Raw genomic sequence first — 9,542 nt, forward strand, 5'->3', positions numbered from 1 at the left:
CCCTGGGAACCAAGAATTTTCCCTGAGTCGTGGAACGCAACAGGCGTGTAGGTTGGTAAGGCTGGGCTAAGGCTTGCAGGTATTGGGGAGCAGTGCAGGACTTGATCTTAAACAAAAGGCTCAAGGCTTTGAACTACTTGACACAGCTTTCCACCTTAAGCCAGTGGAGATCACGTAAATAGCTGGAGATGGAAGTAAAAAAATCTGTATTTGGAAAGCGCAAACTTCTCACCCTTACGGGTCTCAAGGCGCTGGGGGCCATTGTGGAAATTAAGTGAGCTATTGCACACAGTCACATGGTGCTGAGCTGCGCTGCCGCCGGAGTCGGGATCAAACCGTGAACCCTGTGCTCCGAAGCCAGCTGCCTTAGCCGCTGCACCTCACCTCTCCACTAGATTTGGGAATGTGACACAGTAGTCTGGCTGCAGCGTTCTGTACCACTTGAAAATGGCATCAGGCTGTTCGCTACGTAGCAGGTCAAAGATGTACATTTTGTGTTTAGGAAGGGAGCGACAATTAATATTGCAAAAGGAGAAAGCCATATTGGAAGACTTGCTGCATTGTGAGGAGCAGTTGTCCTGTGGGGGAAAAGTGGTAGCAGTAAATGAGCTACGCAACTCTCTTGGGATTAATTTACTAAATTTGAAACTGCAACAAGAGCACTTGGTAACCTCATCCAATGGATCGAGTTGATTGCACTCAGACTGGGGCATACTGCAACAACTCAGCAGCTTTGCAAAAGAATAGCTTATTGGGACAATAGGTTTTGATGATTTTTGGCCAGGGGTTATGGCCCCTGGTCCCGTCCTTGCGGACAGACACAGACAGGCTTGCCTTTGGCGCGCCCGCTGAGCCCGCTGCGCGCGCCCGCTGCGCGCGCCCACTGCACGCGTCCACTGTGCATTCTGCAAGGCAATCGATTTTATCGAGGGAGGTAGGGGCCGCTAGAACGCCAACTTCCCTCACGACCGGAAGTAGCCTAAATCCCTCCAGAACAAACGGGAAAATCCTGCTGTGGACCGGGACAAGGCAATATGTGCAAGTGACAAGTTAAAAACAGAATTAAAAGCAGAATAGACGAAAACACATTTAAACAGAAAGTTAGGCAAAGTTTGAGCACAAGAGTGCAAAAGAGGCAAATTCTTACCGGGCTCAAGCTGTAAAACCACCAAGTTCAGCGAGTGTTTAGCTTACTCGCGCGCATTGCTCTGGTTGTTCCCACGCAACATCCATGGACTTTGATGCTGCGGCAAAATCCGTAAACATGGGGCAGCACTAAAGCATTGTGCCTCCCTAGAGCAGGCATAACAAGGAGAAATGTTTACATTTCTCCTCATGTATTCCTCTTTCCAAGTGTGCTGCATTCTGCAGTACACATGGAAAGAGGGAAACGCCTCTAGTGATTGTTTTTATGTTGGAAGGTGTTTCTTCCTGCAAAAAGACAATCCTGCCAACAACACAGACACCCTTGCACCATGGTGCAAAGGTGCCTGCATTGGTGCTCATAAATACAGTGCATTCTTGCCCTTTCAAATTGGCATAGGGCAGCACAGCAAAATGACTTGCGGCACTGCTCTATGCCAATTCTATGTAGATATGCCCCTTGGTGTTTGTGTTTTTGTTTATGTGGTTGGTAGTAGGTAGATTCTATGAGGAAGTTGTAATGGTTAGCTACTTCCGTAATTGCTACACATGCCAGTGATATTAATTATTTTAATTTCAAAACTGAATCAGCTGCTAGTCACATATTCTACACATACTGTAGCATTTTTTAGGTGTTTCCAAATGTTTTGTATAAAATGGTGACAGCATCCTTGCATGGTAATGTGAAGGTAGGTTTTCAAAATGTGTGTGTCATTGCTTGCATAAAGCGGTACAAAAGGGGGTGGTGATGGACGGAGCATCTGAATCAATCAAACACTCACACCCAGTCAAAAGATCTGGGTTTAATCCATCACCGTTCTTTAGCCCACTCTGCCACCCCAGTTCAGACATGGCTATATGCAAATCAGTCTGACCCAGTGCTTCATGGGAACAGTCCAACCCGAACTGCCAAGCCATGTCTTCCTGGACCGGAAACAAGCTTCTGAGGACCGGTTTCTGGCATTTCAGCTGTCTTCAGCCCGGCTTGCTTGAATCCAGTGGCAAAGTGAGCAAGGGACTCACGTCTGAGCATACCCTGCCACACTTATTGCTTGTATAAAGTACATAATAATTTTTTTTATGGTAGAAGTTGTTGGTTTTTATTTCAATTTGACTTGGTAGTACATAGTATGATGTACTTTGATTGTTAAGGAGAAGTGGGTAACTTAGTGATCGAATAATGTTATGATATTCATTATTTATGGTGTATATCGATGTGAATGGTGGAGAATACAATTTATAATACAAATTTGGGTTTGTGTTAGTCTATAGAGGATATTTTCTGTTGCATTTGTTATTATTCTCGTCATTGTTGTTGTCATATAGGAGAAAGGATTCTTCACTATTTGCAGTGGTTTGATCAGGAATGCTTATGTCTTGGTATCTTCTAGCAGTAGCTGGGTTTGTTTTGTTGCCCTTCTGTTGCAGGCAATTCCTCTTTTTGAATAAAGGATTGTGTCAGTTGCCCTTTAGTGTACTCATGAACTTGTTGGAGTACACTTTATTAATATTGCTCCTGTGGCTTTGTGGGATCTAGTGCTTGCATCTCTAAGGTCTTTGAAAACATGTCTTACTTCTTTGTTATATTTGGAATGTGGTGGTGCTCTCTAGCGTTATATACAACATCATTTCTATCTGTAGCCCCCTCCACCCCCATAACAAGCATTGGCGTAGTAGTTCATGCATTTCCATTGTATATTCTCGGTGATTGTGTTCTCCTGGCCGTATGTTTTTCCCCGTACAATAATAATTTGCGCCTTTCTGCCATTATATCTTTAAATCATAGAGGAATATATTTATTATTTTATATTAATAATATATTTGTATTTACTGTTAACATTTTAATATGCATATCCACTTTTCAAATGCTGTACTTACATATTTGCTGTTCTTTTAAGGTGCTTCTCTTTTGCTTCGGCATCTCTTTAATTCAGTGCCTTTTTTCTTCTTGTATATTGAAAGTCAGGTCACTGACAATGCACAGACAACCTGGTCCAAATTCTAAATATGTTAACATCTAATATTTGAGGATAGCGAAATAGGTTTTCAGTATTATTATACAGCAGTAGCTCACCAATATTATTGCAAATAACCTTTGTGACCCCTAGTCATTTTTTAGGTCCTAGTTTGATCTGAAAGAAACTGTGTTGTTCAACACCATGCAACAACCATTAACAAACATTTCTCTGAAAAATGTCTCGCATACACTCCCATACACCACCCACATTAAAGGTAAACTAAAAAAAAGCGGTATTTTAAACAAACTTTCTGTGAATGAGCAGAGATGGCTATTTTAGGGGAACCCTGAATGTCTGGGGCCCTGGGCCAGGGTCCACTTGCCCATGCCGTGAAATGCCTCTGGGTAGTGGAAGCCATGACACACCTGTCACTCACTCAGTAATAAAGATCATTTTTATAGGATAGTGGCTAAGCTAATTATTTTTTAAATATTGGTGCTTTGCAGCAGTTTTAATATCTTCTTAGAGTTTATTGTTGCTGAAATGGGTTTAATTTCTGATATTTATAAGTTTCTCTCATCTGTAGTGCTTGATTTAGCCTTCAAGACTATGTCACATATAGTCGTTGAAATGCCGCTTACTACACTTATTTACACTGAAATTATGATAATGTCACATGTAGCAATCTGAAACCTTGGCAACTACGCGTCCAAATCTCCTATCTCTGCCCTTCATCCAGCAACCCATCACTCACAGCGACCAAGGGCCCCAAGCCAATCATCAGCGTCCACTCACAAACATCAGCCGTGGTGTCAGAGGCGATCATATGCCTCAACAAGCAGTAAGTCACAATGGGGTGAGTGTCTCGTCTTGGGCCCCTAATCCACTGTTGCAACCAAGGAGCACCATCTTCTCAACAGTACAGCCCCAGGGGATCAGGATTATAGAATGGTTACCGGGATGGAGCCTACACTTATGCAACTCTTTCTTTGCCCATCTTGGCCTCATTCCCACACATATTTGTCATTAGAATATGTCTGTGCAGAATGTCTCTCATATGTGCCCATATGACTTCAGCATTTCTTGTTCACCCCAGTGCATTAAGTGTCAGACATGCTTGTTTCTCCTTTTATAACATTGATAGAGATGCCCTCACAATCAAAAGTCACATGAGATACTCCCAAACCACACTTTGCGTAATTTCATGAAAATTCACAAAAAGAAAAATATTCTCCCATTCCTATATATATGACCAGTAAAGGCATAACCAACTTTGAAATTACATACAGTGTTAAGTGTTCTACTGATTTGAAGCTTGAAAATCATACTAATATCATGGTATTTACCCTATTTACATTACAAAGCACATGATAAGCCGAAATGATTTAAATATTGAAATTCATACATACATGAAGTACCACGCCAATTCACACTACATTAGATGCTATGGGGTGAGATGATCTGAAGATTTGGAGATACATGTTGTATGCAGTCTTAAATGTTAATGTGCATGATTTAACCTGTTTTTGATAGAATTCACAAAACCAAAACACTTTAGGCTGGCCTCAACTGCTGCTTCTTGCCAGGAGAACCTCAATGAAAAACAAATGTTGAGTCTTCTGCACATAGCATTGTGGACTAGCTTACTTCATCATCCTTACATCTTGGTTCCCCACAAGTTCACATTACATTTGGTTCTGTAGGTGGAGTGATTGCAACAAACAATAATGGATTTTACCATATCCTGGTCATTCATGTTACACTTAATTTGATGGTTGCCTTTGTAGGAGCCACATTTAAAATTTGGCTGATGGAAGAACTCATCACAAATGTGGTGGATATGCCATCTGGCATATTACTAGTGCCATAGGCTATAACAAACTAGTAATATAACAGATGGGACATACACCAGTGATTATCTGCATTCTCACAATATATATTTGGTGATGGATACTGATGATTATACATAACTATATGAGTATCAGGTGAACTCTACAGACCGTAGAGCCAATCTGGATTCTTTCAGGGTGTTTCTGCTAATGAAAATGAATCAAGCACCCTCACTGGTGGGAATTTATACAGACAACGTCTTTCTAGAATGATGTTCCAAAGAAATGAGCGCAAGGCTTGAAATTATAATGTTTCGCAGGATAGTCCATGTATGGAAGGGTCAATTGTCAGTGGTATGCCATAAGAGCTACGCCTTAATCCATAGAATTAAATCTCTATTGTACTGTTAATATTGTACAATCAGCCATGAAGGAGTGATCAATAGAAATTGAAGTAGATTGTACAAGAATTGCAACAGTAGTTGCAGTGCAGTACCATAGTGTTGATAAGCTCAAAGATAGTTACAGTTCTGTACTGATCATGTCATCTTTCTTACAGTGCCCACCTTCGAGCTCAATGGACCCAAATAATCAGACAAATGAGTTCATTCTCCTGGGGTTCACTGACCAGCAACGGAAGTCTGTAGGCATCTTTTTGGTCTTTCTCATCATCTACGTGATCACACTGATAGGAAATAGTTTCATCGTGATGGTGATTCGACGTGAACCCGAACTGGATACTCCCATGTATTTCTTTATTTCCAATCTATCCTTTGTTGACCTCTGTTTTACAACTGTCACTGTCCCCAGACTGTTAGCGGACCTCTTGACAGAGGTGAGGTTGATTTCATTCACAGCATGCTTCACGCAGATGTACTTTTTCGCGTTAATTGCTATCACAGAAGACCTCCTTCTTGCTGTGATGGCTTACGACCGCTGGGCGGCCATCTGCAGGCCCCTTCACTACACTAAGTTGATGAACCCGCGGCTGTGCAAGGCTTTGGTGGCTGGATCATGACTCACTGCCTCCTTGCACTCCCTGCTGCACACCATCATCATCACCAAATTGTCCTTCTGTGCTGACAACCACATCCACCACTTCTTCTGTGATGCAACAGCACTGCTCAAGCTTTCCTGCAGTGACATCTCCACCAATGAACTTCTTATTTTCTCAGAGGGTACCCTTATCATTTTGGGCCCTTTTGTGTTCATACTTGTGTCCTACGTAATCATTATCTTCTCAATTTTGAAGATCCATTCTGGGAAAGGGAGGTGGCGGGCATTCTCTACTTGTTCATCTCACCTGACTGTGGTTTCCTTCTGTTATGGCACTGTCATATGCATTTATTTCCGACCTACATTGACCACCTCATTACAAGCCGATGGGATTATAAGTGCAGTGTACTCTGTAATAACTCCCATGTTAAACCCATTCATCTACTGCTTAAGGAATAAGGAAGTCAAAGAGGCGCTGAGGAAAACAATACAAAGAATTATTTCTTCTACAAATAAATGACAATTTTGTGTTAAGAATTGTAGTGGACATGCCAGTGGCCTTCAAGAGACATGTGTTACTCTTTGAAAATTGATAGCTGACAGATAGTTAAAAACATCTGGATTGGTCTAAAATCACTCTCGATAGCAGGATTAATACTTTTTTCCCTACAATCATTTTGCAATCCAGTGAAGCAAGTAACTATCCTCTCAAGCATTGACATGGTTTAGTAGTCTCCTTTATTCCACCATCACCAAGTAAAATGTGCCTTCAGTGTAGGTGATGTCTAAACAATTACCAAAGAAAACATGACCACATTAACCCCAAACTCAGGGTTCTGCTATTGCACCATCACACATCAAATTTAAGGCACATCACATTATCTGCAAGGTCAACAAACCTTAAAATACTGATTAACATCTTCCACTCTTGGACCATACACACTCCAACTGCAGCATCAACCAGATGAGATGATGCTGAGGATCCTCAAAACAAATAAGGAGATTGCAAGAATACACTCTGGGCCAGATTTAAAATATGTCACACAATGCAGCGCAGCCCGCAAACAGGCTCGCTGATTTGCATGACAGGGAGAGAGCAGGAGAGCACCTTACCTACAGAGAATGGCTCACTTCTCCCTTTTACCTAGCGCTAAGGTAAGTGCATAGGTTTTGCACAGGACCCTTTGGGCCCGATTCACAGAACTAACTTAAGATAAAATCCTAAATTTACTACTACATAATGCCTTCTGTAAATACCAAAACTAGTAAGTTTAGGATTTTGTCTTAAGTTAGTTCTGTGAATCGGCCCCAATCTGTACAAAATACCATGCCTAGACAAGTTTCAAAGATGTTCCCACTTTGCATGTGTGCTGCTCAAGGCAGAGCGCATGCAAAGTCAGAAAAGCACGGAGAAATTAAAATATTTCTCCTGTTAGTGCCACCTTTGAAATTACAACTTTTGGCGCGAAACCCTGTCTACAATTCTTTGTAGATATGGTTTTGCGCCAATAGGCATGTGTGGTTGCATGAAAACGCCCATGTACCACCCATGTAATGCCACCTCTGTGCTAAGTAGTACAAAGCACTTTAAGGGTGCTTTCCAGCACAAGTTTTGCGCTGGAAAGTACATTTAAGCTGTCTGTATCCCAACATAAGAACGAGTTATAAAAAAATGAACATTCAAACACATTTTGGGGCATATTATCAAGGGGGTTTATCTCTGCTTTTTTGGCTTTAAAAGCCAAGAAAGTGGAGATAAAATTATCTCCCTATTACCTAGCTGTCGCTAACACCAGTTAGCGACAGCTAGTAGGAGATAGCGACCATCTTGGGCCCCACTTTGCATGTCAGTGATATTTATCACTAATGACATGCAAAGTGGGCGTGCCAAGATGTTAGCGACTGAAAACAGTCGCTAACATCGCTATCTCCTATTACCAACTTTTGGAGATATTCGCGCTAAGCGCAAATATCTCCAAAAGCTAACACCTGCCCTGAGCAGTTCTTAGCCATGTTATCCAATGGGAGGTGGATAACAAGGCTAAGAGCATTAGCTCGGTAATGCATGAATATAGCTGACTTTTCAGCGATATTCATGCATTGCGGCCGATTTTTATCGCATTTGCGGTAAACCTTGGTAATACCAAGGTTTATTTGCGGCAAAAATCGCCGCAGCTCAGCGGTAAATTTTTGTCTCTAACCAAGCAATAGCGATAATTATCGCTATTGCTTGGTAATATGCCCCTTTGTTCGGTACAGAATTTTTGAAAATCTACCCCTCTGTCTCTTTCTTTGCCCACACCTTATGGTAAACAATCCCCCTCATTTAAACAGGACGGATCACTCCTAACTCTCATAACTTAACTCAAGACCTCTCTCTTTGCCAATCATCTGCCTTCCTGGTGCTTACTTTTTTAAAGGAAAAGTACTGTGCTGCATACCAAGACTGCACATTCTTGAGTCCACTTCATGTTCTTCTCCATCTTTCGCTTCCTGCTTCTTTCCTTTATATTTGTTTTTGCATTACTTGCTCTGGGTGTAATTCTGAAGAGGAAACATAAGTGCTGTTCCCCAAAGGAGTGCTGGTGGGCTCCACTGGCTCAAATGAAGAACCATCCCTACCTCTTGATCTTACCTTCCACCTGTAGTCAGCCATCACACCTTAAATGTGTATACTTAATATGTCTTATATTGCTTTTCTAATTGTCCCTTTAAACTCCTGTAACCTGCCGATTGCAGAGAAAACTTGATTTGCCCCTATGAGCAAGACACTATCAATATAGTTACATCTACTAGAACAATGTGGCAACTCATTTAGTACTCATATTTCCAAGTATATGAACACTTTGCCAGAAACTGCAGTGTTTTTCACTATTGATATTGATGCTATTAATTCTTGATTAGGTATACCTATTTGTGGAGTAAATGCCCCTGGGACTTGAAATGAAGTTGCTGGATAAACATCACCTTCAAGACTTCTTGGAACAGCATGTTGATCATATGTCCCCTGCACTCTGGACCCTGGACTACAACTTGACAAAGAGATTGAAAACCAGGCTCTACAATTGTTTGAACCATCCCAAATGGCAGACAAAACGACTTGTCAAACATTTCTTTGACCTCAGGCACAATAACTGAATAGATATTGAGATAATATATTCAAAAATCAGTATGAGAAGTGAAGCTGGAAGTTTAGGCTTGATTGGCTCAATTTGAATATTTCTGATAAAGGAATTCATTTAAGCATTTTACATGTATTTATTATACTTAAAAAGAATGAACTAAAGGGTAAATTTTAATGAAGCAATAGCCAAATAAGCGAGTTAGAGCTGGGTGTACAAAATTCCCACAATTTGTTTTTTGGATAGCTATCTAAAGTTTCTCAAAATGTATGTACAATTACACAAAATGCAATGCTATCATTTAACGGGAAATGCATCCTTACTCCATATGTTATGTTATGTTATGTTATCGGTATTTGTGATGCGCACAGCTGCTCCAGGCACATTTCATGATGAGATAAATTGCACAAAGTACAAGTGTTGCAAATATCATTAATTATGTAATTTGTTTATACTGAGGTCACTTAACTTGATCAGGTCAAGTTCAGATTATG

General features: G+C 41.0%; 1 pseudogene; it reads left to right on the top strand.

Moving 5' to 3' along the window:
- Positions 1-5,507: 5,507 nt before the first annotated feature.
- Positions 5,508-6,446, top strand: LOC147684511 (olfactory receptor 1f45-like; annotated as a pseudogene).
- The last annotated feature ends 3,096 nt before the right edge of the window (positions 6,447-9,542 follow it).

This window comes from Lissotriton vulgaris, chromosome 10 (genome assembly GCF_964263255.1).
Source record: "Lissotriton vulgaris chromosome 10, aLisVul1.2, whole genome shotgun sequence".
Classification (NCBI taxonomy): Eukaryota; Metazoa; Chordata; class Amphibia; order Caudata; family Salamandridae; genus Lissotriton; species Lissotriton vulgaris.